Here is a 20,055-nt window from a genome sequence, read left to right as displayed (position 1 = left end):
AAACAGTGTCTCTTTGTGGTGAATAAGACAATCCAGGTGATCTGAAGTTCTCAGACCCTGAAAGAAGGTATAAAGGACTGGGTTGGTTTTTGCTTTTATGCAGCCTGAGCTTTTCCTCCTGCAATTAAATTAGGTTTTCACCTTCTTTAGTCCCCAAAGCCTAATGAAGAGCAGCTGCTTGTCATCCACGAGGAGTGCCTTTATTTTAATTGTGAACTTACATTAAGTCACCCCTTACATTTCTTTCTTCTTCTGAACCGCCCTATTTCTTTGTGACAGTCCTCACAGGTCCTATGCTACAACCCTTTGATCATTTCCACTGAGCACCTCTGGGGTACTATAGCAAATGCTATAAAATTTTAATAGGGAATCTTATAAAGGTTCAATAGTACTAATATAGCCAGAGGATATCCCATTCTGCCTATATATTTTTACTCCAGACTATACACTTTGTTTTAATAATTACTTTTTAGATACCAGCCTTGTCTTGCCAACTCATGTTTAATTCTTGGTTGTTCCTAACTATCTTTATGTCCTATCTTAAATAATGGGCATGCACTGGCATCTAGATCAGCTCTATCTATTAGTTTGTGAACTTTTGCCATAGCTTCCACTAATGTGATCTATATTCTATGGGTAGTCATGCAGTTTCTTGTTTGAGTTCTCGCTTCTCTAAACTTTTTCAGGGGAGCTCACTGCTAAATTCCATTTGGCCACTGGGCAAACAGGATCTTCCAACATCCAGTTGTTTTCTCTGTGACCTAGTTACCACTCTTTGGAGATAGAAGAAATAATTTCCATTGATCATTGTCTTCTGAGTACCTTTAGTACAAGTTGCTAAAGACTATGTAGACTAGAGATGCTTTATATATGGCATTGAGTATAATAGCATAGTTCACAATGATTGTTAACTTTAGGTCCAATATTTTATCATTGTAGTTGTGATATGACATACAATATTCATACTGTTTCATCTGTAACATGATGAAACCATTTGCTTCCACTCACATAAATTGATGATGACCCTTTACCGAATTCCAACAGCTCTCTTTCAAAATTGGCATTACATCCAGAAATTATCCTACAATTTCTGACTCCCAGCTCACAGGATACTCCAGTCCACAGCAAAATGCCTTCCACCAAGACTTTGATGATTGAGCAATACATAGCTAACAGTCTCCCCTGCATCTGCAACTAAGAGACCAAGCAAAAATTGCCATTGTCACAGTTTAGTGATACTCCTAGTGTAAAGAAAATCCAATGGCCCAACTCAAGTAATGATGAGCATAATTATGGGGTAATAAAAATTTTGATGATAAAATATATCCAATGGAAATTCTTTCAGTTTATCATTTCTAGTTGTCTCAATTAGAACATCATGTCCAATGTCCAATGTCCTTAGGGAAGAGAGAGACACTGGTAGACATTAAGAATAACTAATGAAAGGTGGAAAAGACAGAGTACTGATGACACATCTGAGGAGCTGCAATTATAATACAATGTCTCTATTTATTGGGTGCCTGCTACATACCATGTACTATCACATATTACTTATTAATTCTTATAAAATTATTGAGAAAGGTCCACTTAATAAGGTTAAATAACTTACAGCAAGCAGAGGCCCCAACAGGGATTGAATTTCCCGTCTACCTGTTTTCAAAGCTCATGTTTTAACCAAGGAAAACAAGAAGAAACATCCCAATAATTTAGCTTGAGCAAAAGAGGGAGCAGACATACTTTCTCAAATGCTACAGATATCTGGATGAGATTTGGACATTTGGTGGGAGAGGTAAAGATAGACGATCTAGGAATTTATCTTTTTTTTTGGCATAGGATGCTTTATAAAACCAATAGTATTCTTCTTTTAAATAAAAGGGTTGTCTGGTTGCTAAATATTTTTAGCTGTTGGACTTTGAAGGGTCTTAATCTCTTTACCTCCCTATCTCTCTCCATACCACTTCCTCCATCTTAGTTATTTCTTTGTCTTTATGTCTAAGGTTTGTTTGTCTCTCTGTATGGCTCATCCCGTTTATTTTATAAGGAAGGAGGCCAATTGTCAGGGAGTAGTTTCAGTATCAGATTGCAGAAACTTAGAACACCCAAAGTTAGGCCAAGAGGTACAGGGGGGAAAAAAAACCTGTTTTTTCTCAAAGCTCTAGGGAGAGAGACTAAATAATAAAGAACTCATGTCCCAGATTTTCTATAACATTCCTCATTTCAGATGCTGTGGTTTATTATCCACATAAGCATACTATACTTGTTGGAACTTAGGCATCAACATACATTTTAGTACAGAGGGTTTCTCTTTGAAAACAGAAACTTCTGGTTTCCTTGTCTAGTATCCTTCCCAATTACCAGAGTCAGAAAAGAAAGGAAGGAAGAAATTCTAGAATATACATAGATGTGTTGGTATTCACAATGCACCTACACATCTATGTATATTCTGGAACTTAACTATCAGATTCATCATATTATTGACAAAGACAAAACCAAAAGAGAACAAGTAATCTGCTCAAGATCACATAGTAAGTGGTGGAATCAGGATTAATTAGGTCTTTCTAGTTTTAAAGGCAATGTTTTTGACTGATACTATTGGAATTGAGAACAGAGACACATTCCTGAAATAAAGGTGCCCATTTGGAGAGAACCCCTTTAGTGCTTCATATTTTAGAAAATGAGCATGGTCTTTAGCATAAGCAGATAACAGGTTCAACATTGGCTCCTCACAAAAGCTAGTGGGACCAGAAACTGGAATTTGTGATATTCCGTTTTTTTTTTTTTTTATCACCATGCCCAAAATATATGACAAGAACAATTTAGCAAAGGAAAACTTTATGTCAGGTTTACAGTTCCAGAGATTTATCCCAAAGTCAGCCAATTCCACTGCTCTGGGCCCAAGGTGAGACAGAACATCATGATAGAAGGACATGGAGGAAGAAAGCTACTTAGCTCATGGTAATCAGGAAGCAGAGAGCAATCAAGGAGCCAAGGAAATAATATAATATAATCCCTAAGGGCATACCCCTAGTGATCTGTTTCCTCCACCCATGCCCCACATGCCTACAATTATTTCCCAGTTGTTCTTTCAAATTATTAATCCATCAAGTGGATTAATCCATCAATCTGGTTACAACTCTTATAATCTAATCATTTCACCTTTAAACATTCTTGGATTATCTACCACATGAGTTTTTTGCTGGGACAACTCACTTTCAAACCATAATAAAATTTTTTCAAGATAGCTGGTAAACAGAGGAAGACAGATCAAAGAGAAGGGAAAGGTAATATTCTGACTTTCTATTCATCTATTCATTTACAACTTTCTTATCCTACAATACTCTTTAGTGTTATTGAACCTCTTGTAGCTTTGTATGCAGTGCAGTTAAATTTCCACATTCCTTCCGATATTACAATATGCAACTAATCAATTATGAGCTGTTTTAAAGCAACCAGACACCATGTATAGCATATGTTATGATTACATCATAAAATTATGTATTTGTGCTTCAAAATGATTGGATACTAGCAATTTCATGTGGTTCAGTCTAACACCATTATTGTGATCTAGGCATAAGATTTTACTCAGTCATGTCAAAGCAGGGTCCATGGTTCAGAGTGACTGCTACCTGAATAAATATCCCTCAATTTTTATGCAGAAAACAGAGTCATTTCCGTGATTTTGGATAGACAGATGGTAAAGAGGAAGGTCCCAAGAATTCTATATTGTCCTGCTCCACTTCACTGGTTCAATAACACTTCTGAATGGGTAGTAAGGATTAGAACAAAAGGTGACCTACAAGGGCAAAGACCTGCCCCATAAGTGCCCTTCTTAAATGTCCAGAGACACTGGTAAAGAAAGCTTTGTGGGCCAAACTACAGGACTGGCAGCCATGCCTCTAGGGTTCAAGTCCCCACCCTGTCTCATTTCATTTCGATGTGAACTGAACTTCCACCCTCTTTATTCTTTTCACCTGCAAACACATGGCAAACATATCATTCATTTCCTAGAAAGGCTGTTGAAATAAACAGAAATGATACATACACAGCAATTAGGATTGCACCTAGCACCCATTGGGCAGTCAGAAAATCAAAATTCTTATTATGGTCAGAGAATAGATTATAAAGCCCTGAAATCTGTACATGAAACTCACTGCAAGATTGTTCCAGCTCTTAACGTTAGGAAAAGTCACCCCATCTGTACTCTCCTACTCTAGTTAATGTACTGAGGAAGGAAGAAACAATTTAAAGGGAGATCATTGTGATCCCCATAGGTTCTGGCTTGGGATAATAATCCTGCCAAAAACTGAGGAAGTTTTTTTTTTAAAAAAAAAAAAAAAAAAAGAATGGTGGACCTTCAGGTTAAAGGTGAACAGGTGGTTTGAGGGGGGGTGGTTAGGATCCATATGTGCATCAAGCCACATCAGCAGCTGGTGTGCATTTTTCTCAATAAATACTGCTTGTTTTGCTTCTAAAATACACATGCATGCTACTGTGTTTAATTTAATACACATTATTTAGCAGTGCTACAGAATTTATATTAGTTTTTATTGTAAGTTTTTCCTCAATCATTGGGTACTAAAAATAAAATTACTTTTATGTAGAAGCTTGAGGCATTTTTAAGCCCTTTATTTAGAAATTTTGAAAATCACCATGTAATAGAAAAATGTGAAACCAAGAAATGAAAGACCGGACGTTTGGTCTGAGTCCTGCTTTTTCATCTGACCACAGGGCCTGGATTCACTTTGTTTCTCTGTTCCTCAGTTTACCCTGAGTAAAATAAGTTAATTGGTAGTTATAGAAATTCTAGTTATATGCTGTAAGGAAACAATCCTCAAACTAGAATAAGATCATAATCGTAGAGATGCTCAAAGAAACATTATTATAACAGCAAAAAATTAGAACAACATAAATGTCCAAACATAGGGTAATAGTATTGAACATCCACTTGAGGTAATATAATGAACCCAATTAAAATGATGTTCACTAATACTATGTAATGGTATGGAAAATTGGTTCTGATCTATTCTGAAAAGAAAAAAATGAGATATAAATGATATGATTATAACTATATAATAAAAATCATGGCAGAGAATAAGAAAAAATTGGAAAGAAATGCATTAAATGTAATAATGCTTGAGTGATTTTGAATCTTTTTAAAGCTACTTTTGTATGGTTTCCAAATTATATTTAATAAAGATACATTACTTAAACTAAACAAAATACATCAATAATAATCAGCTTAGAGTGTTGGGGTAAATGTTTTCCAAAGCCCTTCAGTTCTAAAGTCCAACTAGAGTCATGAAGATTAAAGATATAATAGAGATGTGAAAGCCCATTCAAATGTATATAGTACTGCAGGATTATAAATTCTTATTGTTATTAGTTGGTTCCAAGCAAGAACACAAATACATTACTAAAGCAAAGGAGCCAGATAAGAAAGAGGCTGAGGACATAATGCTCACTTACTGTTAGAGCTCTTTTTGGCCAGAATATTCTTGATGCAACCTTTGGAAAAATGAATTTTACACAGCTTTTTGACATGCAGTCCTCTCTGCCCTTTGTACTGACATAATTGTCAACCAGATTTTATTGCATTCTCAAGTGAAGGGCAGAACAGATGGCCAAAGCCCAGCCTGGGGACTTGTGTCTACTTAGAGATCAGAGATGTTTTGCATGGAAGGGAGAAGGTGGGTGTGACTATTCCTGTAAAAAATGGGAACAGTAAGAAAGACTGAAAAAAGAAATGGCCTATAGGAAGTCCCAAAGGAAACCATTCTGATATCCTAAAGATGAAGTGACATTGAATATAATAATGAATAAACTCAGGAAAGTAGATTTTCAACACAAATCATGGTTCACTTTTTAAATTTGTATGAAAATAGGTACACAGCTAGGGTGCTGTGGTTTAGATAATTGTCCCCCAAAGGTTTATGTGTTAAAGGCTTGTTTGCCAGCCTGTGGTGCTATTTTAATAAGTAATGCTAATGGGAATAAGTCAAGTCACTGGGGGAGTACAGAGGATTGCTGGCCTCTCCTTTCCGTTTTCACTTCTTGGTTTCCATAAGATAAAAGGCTTCTTCACCATGCATTACCAGCATAATGTATTGCCTCACTTAAGACCCAAAGAGAATGGGACAAACTGACCACGGAACAGAACCTTCAAAACTGTGAGTCAAAATAAACCTTTCCTCTGTTCAAGTTGATTATTTCAGAGATTTTTAAATAGTAACTAGAAGCTCACTAACAAACAGAACAAAACTTTATATCATCCAAGATATATAACCTCATTCTCACTCAAAAAATGCTGAAGAAGTATTCAAAACAAGATGCAGTAATATAAAACTAGAAGTTAAACTTAAATTCAGGAGCTATAGGTTTGACCTGTGCCCATGCAATGCAGAATACTATATAAATATTGGACTGGACACATTCCTCTTCAAGTTTTCATTTACTCATGCGTAAAATGGAATAGTATTTTAAAGTGTTAAATGATATAATAGATGAGGTACCTGGCACCTAGTAGGTCCTGAGGGGTTATCTCAGCTTAACATGGAGGCCATCTTAAAAATAAATTCAGGTACATGGTTGCACACATCTACCATGAAATTGGTTGAAAACAGGAAGGAAAAATCAGTGAGTCAAAAATGCATTAAAAATAAATTCTCTATTTGTGCCATCTATTGGTGTTTGCCTTTGTTAAAGTGCTGAACTCAAATGCATATCACTTGACACAACAGAATTTTAAGAGCTCATATGGTCAAAGGCACCAGGTTCCTCCAGGTAGGCCTGAGTCATTGCTTGGGAAACTCATAGGCAAGCAACGAATCACATGGTTTGCTGGGTCAAGAAGCATTAAAACTATGGGGCCAAAAAAATAAGAGAAATGAGGCTCAGGGAGGTGAAGTGAGTTATTCAGATTTGTACAAAGTTGGCATTCAAATTCATGCTCTTCATCCTGAATTTAACATTTTTTTTACCACATATATTTTGATGATTCACAATACACTTTTCTAGCTTGGGAAATAAGATACAAATGCAACAGACCTGGAGACTGAAGATACACATATAGGACATGAAGGTTAAGGGGATATTGGTCTGATGGCATATGTATAGGAAAGTGGCAGAGAGGCAGAAAATGGGGCTAACACTGATTGCACTCATAGATCAGGTTGAAAAGTCTAGATACTTTCAACTCTGTTTCATCTTTATAGATCCAACCTTTTTATTTAGGCCAGACAAACATAGGCCCCCTTTTGCAGATAAGGAGAGAAGTTAAATGTTCTGCCTAAAGTCTTACAGTCCATCACTGGCAAAAATGAAGCAAATGGCCAGCAATCCCAGCAGGACAAAATAGTTCTTTATGTGGTCTTTTGTGGCCTATTCTTCGGGGCATGTTCTTTTTTTTTTTTTTAATTCTAATTTGTTATATATGACAGCAGAATGCATTGCAATTCATATTACGCATATAGAGAACAATTTTTCACATCTCTGGTTGCACACAAAGTAGAGTCACACCATTGGTGTCTTCATACATGTACTTAGGTTAATGATGTCCATCTCATTCCACCGTCTTTTCTACCCCCATGTCCCCCTCCCATCCCCTCCTCCTGCTTTGCGCTATCTAAAGTTCATTTATTCTTCCCATGCTCCTCTGCCAACCCTATTAGGAATCAGCCTCCTTATATCAGAGAAATATTCAGCATTTGTTTGTTTGTTTGTTTTTTGGATTGGCTAACTTCACTTAGCATTATATTCTCCAAGTCCATCCATTTACTGAAAATGCCCTGGGCATATCTTGAGTGTTAGAAATTCACTTGTTCGGATCTACTCCTTGCTTACCTCTGGAGCCCTTTAGATATACTCCATCACTTTTAGGAGCTACAAAGCCATTTCATGTCCCTGGGTCAGGTACCTTTCAACCTTGTTTCTCGAGCTCTAAGACTCCAATGGAATAGGACTGCAAAATTTATTGGCCTAGAACTTCCCATCACTGAGTATTTTTTTTTTAAAGATAAATATAGTCAACCAAAGAACAAACTGTGTTGACAACTGGCAGTGGGGACAGGAGACACTACAAAAGAACAGGGAAAATCAACCAGACTTTATCAACTCCACCAGCCCTTCCCCTGTGGATAGCAGGAGACACTAGCCACTTCCCCCTTTACAGTTTTAACTAAAAGGAGCATTAGAGAGGTGAATTAACATTTAAAAAGAATGTAAAAACTCAGAGCTGTTCTAATGATGATTAATGGAGAGCTATAAGGGGGCCATGACCTGCTAGTGTCATTAAACGGATTGGCAGGTTTCTGAGCATTAATTATAAATAGCCACAGGAGTTCTCTGCTTAACAGAATCATGATAAATCCAAGTCTCTAAGAGAGAAGAAGAGCAAAATGGGGAAAAAGTTTATGTGTGAACGTCTGCCCATGTATTGTTGGGGAGCAAGACAGTGTGAGAGCAGAGGAAATGAGATAAATGATAAATTAGACCCTGCCAGTCAATCACATTTTCTAAATGTTTTATGTCCCAAAAGCTATAAAAGCAATATTCCTCTCTGCCCTTATTGGAACCATTTCTGTACAGCAATCACATCAGTTTCCTCAGGGATTTCAACTGAAATGTGCTCTGCCTTTTCTTTTTTATATTTACTCTCCAGCCTGTGACCAAGGAAGGGGCAGAGTCCGCATACAAATGGGCAGGAGAGAGACCCAGTGACCAGGCAAGGCACCGGGCAAGAATGAGAGGCGCTGACTGGCAGGGGCACGTGAGAACCTGTGAAGGGAGCCCTGACTCCTGCCGCCACCTCAGCAAAGCAAAAAAAAACCCAGCAGAGGTGCTCTTGGTTTCCATCCTGGAGAATGTCCTGGAGCCTTGGCGAAAGGTCTAGTGGCTGTGAGCACTCACCAAAAACTTTTTGCTGACTCCAGAGACTATGCACCACGAGGGCAAGGCCTGGTTTTTGTTGTCATTTTATTCATAGCTGCATCTTCAGAGACTAGGACAGTCATGGGCACCCTGAAAGTACTTGTTGAATGAGGAGTGGGTAGATGGAGTCTTCCATCACTGAGAGGGCATGCAGGCCTCCTGTCAAGAGCTGAAGAACCTCTGGGTGCATGAGCGTTCAGGGAATGAACACACAGCTTTACCAAAGCTCTCTTCTTAGAAGGCCTTTGTTGGCCCTGAAGTGATAGGATGCCAGCTTTTCTCTTAACCTGTACTCAGATTCTCGACCTTTCAAAACTCGAAGCCCACTTTTCCATGAGAATCCAGAGAGATGGAGGGCCTGATCCAAACTCACTCAACTCACTCATTAAACGGTCAACAAGGAGTCCCTTCCAGGCTTCCCTCCCTTGCACACCTGACCTTTCCCCTTGACTTCCCAGCAGCTGGTGGGCCAGGTAAGCTCAGCCTGTGACTGGGGCCTGGTGTCAAGGAAAAGCCTGCGATCGATCCACGGACAAGTGGGGTTCTCCATGAATCTCCCTCCACAGGTGACAAGGTTCCTTTGGGTCTTAGCTGTGGCCTATGATGGAGAAGAGATGAAGGAGGATGGGTCCGGAGAGAAAGGGAGCTCAGGGAAGAAGGAATGACAGCAGGGAACTCCAAGCTAGGATTTGGAATGATGGATCCTCTTGGACCATGTTGTATTTTTGCATGTGGTTCTTTTCAAGGTTTTCCTCTGCAAGTCATTATTTCAGCTGATTGGAAAATGGTGTTGAAAGACCTGCTTCTCCGGTACAATTTTCTTCATATCCTATTAGTTGCAATACAATTACAGAGAATACATCAATTCCTGGCCTGCCTGCTGCTGCTGCCAGAGCCGCCTATTAAAAAGCGGCCTTATTAATGGAATTGTACATCTAGGATTAATCGGCTTGCATTGGCCATTTACATTTCTCATTCCACAAGCACTTTTGTTTGCTTAATAGGCTGAAGGAGGTAGGAAATGACACAACAAAAGCCTCTCCCAATTGCCACGCGTATCACTGGTGGATTTAATATCCCCTTCCTTCTTTCATCCTGAAGTGCTGCATAGGGATAAGATCTGGCACATGCCACTAGGGAAAAGTGAAGCAGCAGCTAAATAGCAATTGGTGGGAAAGAGGGAAGGAAGGAGGAGGCAGAAAGACAGGCACGCGCCCAAGGAAATACTGCGCTTTTGAGAAGGAGCACAGGCCCCTAATCTCTGCTGTTTCTGAGAGTTGTTGCTCATGGGAACAAAGGCCCAGAAAAGCAGGACACCTGTGCACGGCCAGGGGCATGGATGGAAGGGGTTGCTCTGCACGAACAGAATGGACCTAAGCTCCCTTTAGCCATGAGTGGCTTCTGCGACTCAATCTCTACCCAGGCTAAGCTGGTGACTCTGGTTGAACTCCTGACCTCTACTCATTCCTCCATCACTTCCCACTTACAGCTTTGGGTTAGCACATTTCAAGTTTCTCTACTTGTGGGATGTGAGTGAAATCACGGAAGTCCATTCAGCTTTGTTTCCCTTTTGTCATGAATGCCCTGCCCGAGAACGGATAGTTTCAGGAAGGAAAATTGAGGGAAATTAGGTCCATTCTGTTCACAGCAGAGTCTTTGAGCTCACTGTGTCCAGGATATCAGCTGAGGGTGGCTGCCTCAGCAGAAGCACTCTACGTAGGAAAAGGTGTTCCGGACAAAGGGAGGTCCATCCCAACGGGCCCAGCACAAAATCATTAGTGCTTTACTACAGGGGAGTAGTGTTCAAAGTAGGGCGGAAGGGAGCTGAGGGTACTCCTGGCCCTTCCTCCTTTGCATGGACTCTCTGAAAAGCACGGATAGAATACATTAGCCACATACATGCATTTATTTACTGCCCTTTCATTAAAGAACAGGAAGCCTGTACTGGCCTGCAGAGAGTGCCCTAGGGTATTAAAGAGCTCAGGAAAAATTCACTCAAAAATAATAGACATTGGGATTTTTCCTCGCATCCTGATCTCAGGATAACTCAGCTTTCCAGACTTTCAGAGCAGTATGGAGTTTGGAAGAAGATGTATAAGTTCTTCCACTGGATGGAACTTCACCAATAAAGAATAGGTGTCCTGACTGGTGGCCAAGCACCCACCTGGTCATCAGAATCCTCTGCCTTCTTTTCAACTGGCTCCAAGAGGCAAGGTGCTGATTAAAGTGCACCCTTCAGAAAATGATGCTTTATTGAATTTGCTTCTCCTTTTTCCCTACCCCCAGTTATGAGCCAAGGAGGTTTGCACAGGTCAGAAATGACAGACAGCTGAGGCCTATGAAGCAGAAATCCCTTCCCAGCCAGAGACCCTGTGGTTAAGCAAAGGGCTCCAGTCCCTAGGTTGGTGTTGCCTCGGCAGCAGAGGCAATGTATGTTGAAGCTCTGTAATACAGTATGACTTTTTACTTTAATGGAATTTTCCTAGACCACTAGGAAAAAAAAAAAAAGACTCCATTAACCACACTACAAAGGCCTCTACTTATTAGTATTTTAGAACAGTGGCAAAACATTTCTTGAATCTAATTATTGCTGACAAATATGAAAATTGAAATCAAAGTTAAATTTTCAGCTACCGTGCCTCATATGCTAGCCTTCTCTGACTTCGACTATTGCATCAACACATTTATGCTTCCAATAGTTTCAGCAGAAGATTGGTTATTTTCCCTCTCCTCTAATACCGCCCTCTTTCCTTCCCCAGGGCTCCCACTCCCTCCCCAGCATGGACCCTATATATTTTGAAGCATTAAATCTGACATATTCATCTTGGTGGCTGGCACTAGGTAACTAACTTTATGTTTACCTGTCACAGATGCAGAAATGAGCTGAGCAGAGTGCTGGAGAAGCTATTGCTATGTCCCTACCCTCTCCTCCTGCCCCCAGTCTTAGCCCTTCTGTTTTTCAGATAAAAGTCATTTGACTGATTTCAAATTCCTCGTGATATCAGGACAGAAAAAAAAAAAGGACTTGTCAACACCTTTCTTTCTTTTCCCCTATTAAGCATACTGTAAAAATCAATCCCTTTTGTCACTTCCCTCTGCTTGCGAGAATGTTTAATGGATGTCAAGGGAGCTAATGATCGCTGGTAGAAAATTCATTTTAGATTTGCTATTTATAAAGTACTCAGTACTCAGGTGGGAAATTAACATGAGGAAAGAAGTCGGGTGGGGTGGGGAGGCTGGTGGTGCAGAGCAGGGGCCCTGTCAGGCAGGCAGTTGCTTTGCAGAGGTGGGACCCAAGGCATCCTGGGGACACAGGCACAGGTTGGAGAGAGGTCATGTGGGATAGTGCAGGAGTATAGGCTCAGGAAACCTACAGGCCCAGGCAAGTTGACCTTTCTGAGCCAAAATTTTCTTAGCAATAAAATGATATCTATAACACTTACCTTACAAGGTTGTGGAAAGGATTAAATAAAATATCACACATAAAACATTTACCAGTGCCTGATACATAGTACTAGCACATACGTAATAAATATTAAATGTCCTTCCCCATAGCCCCATGTGATTCAGATCAGGAGAGGATGGATCAGCACTGACATGCTCAGGATTGAAAATGGGCCTGGCCACGGGTCATTCACACTCAAGCACTCACACACAAGCCTACTCCACATAAGGATCCTGAGCACCACCTGTTACCCAGCTTTCAGGTAATTGGGTCAGCCAGTGGTTCTCCAACTTAAGGATGCATCTGACTCACCAGGAGGGCTTCTTAATACATGGATTGGGTAAACTAACACCTCAGCATTTTAAAGTCCGCAAGGCTGAACCAGGGTGCAGAATCTGCATTATGAACAAGTTCCCAGGTTAAGCTGACACTGCTGGAACCCACTTTGAGAATCACAGAGATACATATGCAAACTCAATTTTTCTCCTCAAAATAGTAATGAATACCACTCTACCCCAGTTTGTGCTGTTATTTTCTACCTACTATTTCCAGTACAAAACAAGCCTTCCCCACTTCTGACTTCAAGCTAGTGGAGGCCTCAGAATTTTGAAGCAAATCACTTAAAGCTAGTTAATTTCCTTGCAAATTTTACATCACTTTCCGAAGAGGCAAGTGGTGAGGTTAACTTTTGGGTTTGTTTCAATTCGTAGCTGAGCCTCAGTTTCCCTTCCTTCTGGATAGTTGATTTCTCAAGTACTCAGATGGATCAACTTTGTGCCCCTAAGTTCTCCATCACATATGGAACACCAAGTCAGGAGCTCTGGGGTACTCCTTACCCTTCTGCTGTTTTCTCCTTTTCCTGGGCTTCCCTTGGATGCTTCTCTGTTATATTTGGATTAACTGCAAATCTCCTTTGATTACTCACTCTCTGTTGAAACAGACAACCTGTTGCCACGTGTTTGATTACTGAAACCCAGGGGAGATCCTATTTGTAATGCAGCCAGTTACAGTACACTCAGCATTACACACACAGTCACTGAGCTGCTAATTCATTGTCTAAGAAGTTGCTTTTCAGTTTCTGATTTTTCAATAATAGGCTTCTCACGAAGCTCTTAAGCTTCAGAAATAAGCCGAAAACTGCTTTTCCAGTCATTTACATAAACACAAGTGGATCAGGAAAAAAGAGAAAGGAAAGGAATAGTTTTACATGTTATCCTGAGACTCTGGGAGCTTGGGGGAGAAGCATGTTGAGGCTGCAGTTCTGAAAAAGTGCAATGGGAAGTATGGAGTTTTGCTGAATACCTGGCTCCAAAGCGAATGATAAATCTTGAAATTTCTCCTGACTCCTAGGCTGTGGCTTGCTGAGGCTGGGCAGTTATTCTGAGCACCGGCAAATTGTTCTGTCAGCAAGCCACTCCCTCAGGTGCATCTTGTTAGAAAGCTTGTCATTCATTCCCCTGCCATGAGACCATGGGCCCATCATCTGAGGAGGCATACTGTCACCTGGGACAGATAAGGGTTGGCCTCCAAGAGAGGGAGCTCCATCTCCATGAAGGGTGCTTCATGCCTCTCTTGAGAGGGACATGGATTCAAGATCTGGTCTCTGACATGTGTTTAGTTATTGGACTGAGAAGAGGAACTTTCTGGTAAGTGTGCTACTTTTAAACCAACATCTTATTCCACCCTCCCTCTCTCTGTGACCCCCTCTGTCTTGTCTCCTCACTTTCTCACTCTATTTCTCTTTCCAAATATACATCATTCAAATAATACAACAAGCCAGAAACAATGGCAGCCATTTTTTCTTTTCTGCCAAATCATATCCATCCCTATTAAAAAGGAAATACATAGACCATGAAAATTCACTTTGACCTTTTATATACCAATTCTCATTCCTTATGCACCTAATATTTGTAGGCAGAGAGTGGGATACTAAACTTAAAAAGAAACAAACCCCAAGATGCCCAATTAGAGTTTCAAAAAAAATTAATAAATAATTTTAGGATAAGTAGATACTATGCATGATTTTTAAAAATATTGTTTTATGGAATTTAAATTTATCAAACATCTTAGATTTTTTTATTAGCTAAATCTGGGCAAAAGAGAATGTACAATTTCTTATATAACATATATTTACACCACTTAATACCACCAAGATTTCTTTGATTCTGTGGTTTGGTGGGTTTTTCCTAAGGCAGATGTATCTAAGGGAAACAAACCCCTCCTACTAAAGTTTGGATATGATTTGATTGTGTCCCCCAAATCGCTGGGCTATGCTCATCCTCAACATAGCAATGTTAAGGGGTGGTAATACCTTTAAGAGGTGCAGCCTTACAAAAATGTTGGCAAGGATGTGGTGAAAAAGGTACACTCTTACATTGCTGGTGGAGTCCCACCAAATTGGTGCTACCACTATGGAAAGCAGGATGGAGCTTCCTCAGAAAACTGGTAATGGAACCACCATTTGACCCAATTATCCCACTTCTTAGTTTATACCCAAAGGACTTAAAATCAGCATACTATAGGGACACTGCCACATGAATGTTTATAGCAGCTCAATTCACAATCCAACTGAGGTGTCCCTCAATAGATGAATGCATAAAGAAAATTATTACTCAATCTTTAAAGAAGAGTGAAACTATGGCATTTTCCAGTAAATGGTTGGAGTTAGAGAATACCATGCTAAGTGAAATAAGCCAATCTCACAAAAACCAAAAGCTGAATGTTTTCTCTAATATGCAGATGCTAATTCACAATAAGGTTGGGGGGCATTAGGGAAAAATAGCCTTACCGTAGATTAGGTAGAGGGAAGTGATGGGAGAGGAGAGGAGGGGGTGTAGGGATAGGAAAGATATTAGAATGAAACAGACATTATTACTATATATATATATATATGTGTGTGTGTGTGTGTGTGACTACATGACCAATATGGTTTTGTAACACGTACACTCAGAAAAATGAGAAATTATATCCCATCTATGTATGATATATCAAAGTGCATAAATGCATTCTACTGTCATGTATAACTAATTAAAACAAATATATTTTTTTTAAAAAAAAAAAAGAGGTGCAGCCTTGAGGGAGATACTTAGGTCACTGGGTGATGCCTTCAGAAGGCTCTCAGACGGGTATCACTGAGTAGGTTAGTTCTCACAAAACTGAGTTGTTTCTTGTTTGTTTGTTTTTGGTACTGGATTTGAACCCAGAGCCTCATGCTTTTCAGGCAAGCACCCTACCACTGAGCCACATCTCCCGCCCCAAACTGAGTTGCTATAAAGAAGGACAACTGGCCTGAGTCCCTCTGGCTTTCTGTGTCATCATGTAACAAATCCCTATCATGTGTTTTCTCATCATGACACTATTCATGAAAGGGTCCCTTACCAGAATGGGTCACCTAATCTCAGACTTTCATCCTCCAAACCTTGACAAACCTCTTTTCTTTATAAAGTACCTAGACTCAGGTATTTTGTTAACAGCTACAGAAAATAGATTAATACAGCTCCCATGGGAAATGATCCTTGACCTTGGCTTCCTCTTGGCCCTTAGCACCCAACCCATCTGCCGTGAATTTTCACTTTGCAATTCCTTTAAATCAGAAGTTCTCAAAGTTAAGTGTGAATCACCTGAAGGAATTCTCGAAACAGAGTGTCAGGATCCAGTATCACACTTTCTGCTTCAGAGACTATACCTAGAGATCCATGGTCTAAAACATTATGAGTCACTGACCTTTCCACAATTTCCTAGGGAAGATTAGAAATAGCCATCCCAATGAAGGCTAAGTATATATAAAAATTATATATTAGAATAGGTTTCAAAGAATTTTTGTTTTTTCAGACTTTTAAATTCTTTTCCTGACCTTATTTATTACATTACTCACAACATTACCATGGGTATGTAGATTGGTGCCAGTCTTGCAAGAAGACCATTCCTGGCAGAAAGAAGCATATGCAAAGACACTGAAAGATGGAGGGCATAAGTTCAATATCGAGTGGGAATAAGATGGTGTTAAGGAGAATTCTGGAGACGTAGACTATGGCAAGGTAGGGAAGGACCTTCTACCTAAGAGGAAGGAGAGGAAGATGGCACTGATAGGAAGTTGTTAGACTTTGGATCAGTAATGTAGACCCATGGGTTGAAGACTTGTTCCCCAATTGCTGGCACAATTGGGAGATGGTAGAAACTTTAGGAGGTAGAGACTAGTTGAAGGAGTAGCTCACTGAGGCATTGCCTTTGAAGGGAATGTGAAGGGTGTATTGGAAATCCAGCCCCTTTTCTAGCCTGTTTCCCTTTCTTTCTCTCTCCCTCTCCCTCCCTCCCCTAACCTCTCCCTCTCTCTCTCCTGCCCCTCTCCTTCTTGACCATCATGAGGTGAGAGACTTTGCTCCATGATGATGTGCTACCCACCACGATGTTCTTCCTCAACACAAACCTAAAAGTAATGCATTCAGCTCTTCCTGACCATGGACCAAAATCTCTGAAACCATGAGTCAAAATAAATCTTTCCTCCTTTAAGTTGATTTTTTTCTCAGGAATATTGTCACATTAATGAAAAGCTAATATGGAAAAACTGGTACCAAAAAGCAGGGTTGTTTCAGTGACCATGTGGTTCAGAAGATATTAAAGCTGTTTTAAGGAGCAATTTTTAAAAGATTGGAGAATCTGGCTAGAAAAAGCTCAGAATGCTGTAAGCAGCGCTTAATAGTTCATTTTGATGGGCGCTCAGAAGAACAAAATGCTGATAGGAGCATAGACAGTAAAGACTGTATTCCTGAGGTTTCAGTCCTCATTTCAGATAGGAATGAAGACTCTACAAGGAATTAGACAAGAGGTCATTTGTAATACATTGTGGCAAAGAACTTGTCCATTTTTTGTTCATGATCTAAGACTGTGGGATACTAAGTTCAAAGGTGATGGACTAATAAATCTGGTGGAGGAAATTTCAAGGCAGCAGATCATTTGATCATTGGCATGGGTAGTACTGGCTGTTTTCAGGAAGGTTTACGGTGAGAATAATGAGCAAAAATCAGAGAAAGAGTTGAAAAGCTTGCATTCTGGCCAAAAAAGAAGTGCATGTTAAGTCATAGCCAAGGAAGGATCACTGTTGAAGAGATTAGTGACATTAAAAGAAACTAAGTACATTGCACTGAGACAATAGGAGTGATCCTTTGAGAACATTTCAGGATTCAGCAAGACCCCACTCCTCAAGGGCTCAAGGGTGTAAAACCCACACAACTCTTCATTTGAGAAGAGAGCTCCAAAGTGTCCTGCTCCCTCGGGGTCTTCTAGGGAACTGATTGATTTCCCCACATTTAGCCATCCAAATACTGAGAAGTTACTGCAGCCATGGCCCAAGTGGGCACAGCTCCTGCTGGACTTGAACAGCAGACCTTGGTGATCTCCACATCATGCCGTTTTACTAGTGTTAACAGATATCCAGGATGCAAGAGTTGTGAAGGGTCACCGAGACTTCCATTAGGATTCCAAAGGAAGGCCTGAAGGCTGGGCAGCAGGCGGCAAGGTTGGAATCCCTGGTGACAGACAGAAAGGGTGATGCCTGGAGCTGTAAGAGGGAAGCCATATCTGCAATGGAAACACCAGAAAGTTGAAGATGCCGGAAACACAGAATGTTCAAGGAAAGCTGCAGACAGCAAGTCGAGCCACCCCAGAGAGAAGCCATGTGAGCTGAAGTTGGCAAGGGCATTGGGGTGTCCTAAACCATTTGTACCTCCCCACCATATGCCCTAGATACAGGATAGGAAATTTACTGTTTACCCTGCAGGATTTCAACCTTGCTTTGGTCTAATGCTTCCTCTGTATTCCTCTCCTATTCCTCTGTTTTGAAATGGAAATACTGACTCTGTGCCATTGTGCATTTTTAGCTTGTAATGTCTTTTTAAAATTTTTACAGGGGCTAAAATCAAAGAGTTTGGCTTGGGTCTCAGAGAGACTTTGGACTTGGACTTCCAAGCAAGACTGGAACTGTTAAAACCATGGAGACATGTGAACATGGACTGAATTTTGCATTGTGAAATGGGCATGAGGTTTTGGGTGCCAGGGAAAGAATGTTATAGTTTGGATCTGGAATGTCTTCCAAATGCTCATGTGTTGATGCTCATGTCTTGATCCCTAGCTGGTGACACTTTGGGGTGGTAGGGAAACTTTAGGAAGAAGGTAGATTTGGAGAAATTAGGTCCCTGGGCATGTCCTTGAGAAAGATATCTTGTTCCCACTTAATTTATCATGTATTTTCTTCCTGGTGACCATGAGCTCCCTGACATGACATTTTGTTTTGCCAAAACACCAAAAGAACAGGGCCAAGTGACCATGGACTGAAATTCTTGAAAATATGAGCCAAAATAAATCATTTCTCATTAAAGTTGACTTTCTCAAGTATTTTTGTCATAGCAATGAAAAGATGACTAACCTAAAGGTATAATTACCAGTGCCTGACCTGTTCAATACGCCTTATAAGTTTTTTCTTAATTTTCTGATATGTATTGATTCACAGAAGATTTCAAAAATGTAATTCATATCAACATGAAAACTACATTCCAAGGAAGTATAAATATCCTAATTTACTTTGGGGATAAAAACCTTTGATTCTTAGAGTTAATGATAGACTGGGATGAGAAAAGGATATTGTGTTTGATGTGAATATTAATAAATATATTTTTAAAAAGTATGATCTGTAAAGGATATATGTATTTTATTCCTTGTAGGATGTAATGTGAAAAAATTAAATAGGCAATGAGTTCTGAACATGTTTGGGGAGATGGTTCTAAATGACAGGACCAAAATTAGATAGAGAAAGAAAGTGGAGATAGATCATATTTTAAAATACCAGAGAAAAGGGAATAGTGTGAGAAAAGAGTGGTTAATGTTGTAAGGAGACCTTATGGCTCACTAGTCAGCTCTCTTTCCCATTAAACAGGCAAAATCTCTACTTTCTTGAAAACTCAGCCTGTATGTATCTGAATACACACACATGGACTTGTACACACATGCACAGATACCCACAATGCTTTCCCTGCAATATGTTCAGGGAAAACAGGAGCTATTAAACAGTAATTCCTTCAATTTTCTGCCACCAACCTTAAAAATAAACCTGCAGCCATACTGGACCAAGAACATCTAATTGTCCCTTTTCCTTTTCATTTTCTTTACTGAACTAAAATATGCATAACATACTATTTTTGAGTACACAACTCAGTGACATTGAGTACATTTATAGTGTTATATAACCATCATCACCATTCATTTCCAGAACATTGTCATCATCCCAAACAGAAAGTCTATATCTGTCAAAATACATTTCTGTTCCCAGCTTCCCCTGAGTCCCTAGTAATCTCTCTATGAATTTATTTATTCTAGATATTTCATGTAATTAGAGTCACACTGTGATTATCCTTTTGTGTTTACCTTATTTCAATTAGCATGTTTTCAAGGTCACTCATATTGTAGCATGTGGAGGAATTCTCTTCCTTTTTTAAGGATAAATAATATTTCATTGCAAGCCATACCAATTTTGTTTTTTTATTCATCTATTGATAGTCACTTGAGGTTTTTTTCTTCCTTTTGGCTATTGTGGATAATGCTAATATAAACATTGGTAAATAATGTCTGTTTGAGTCCCTGCTTTCAATTTTGGGGGGTATATAACCAGGATTGGAATTGCTGAATCATATGGA

General features: G+C 39.7%; 1 protein-coding gene across 6 annotated transcripts in view; it reads right to left on the bottom strand.

The window, feature by feature from the left end:
- Positions 1-20,055, bottom strand: part of Ntm (neurotrimin) — a 943,571-nt gene that overhangs the window by 908,310 nt on the left and 15,206 nt on the right. The gene's annotated exons all lie outside the window — the stretch shown is intronic.

This window comes from Ictidomys tridecemlineatus, chromosome 4 (genome assembly GCF_052094955.1).
Source record: "Ictidomys tridecemlineatus isolate mIctTri1 chromosome 4, mIctTri1.hap1, whole genome shotgun sequence".
In the NCBI taxonomy this organism is placed as follows: Eukaryota; Metazoa; Chordata; class Mammalia; order Rodentia; family Sciuridae; genus Ictidomys; species Ictidomys tridecemlineatus.
Note: the sequence above shows the minus strand (reverse complement) of the source record. Positions and strands in the feature narration are given on the sequence as shown.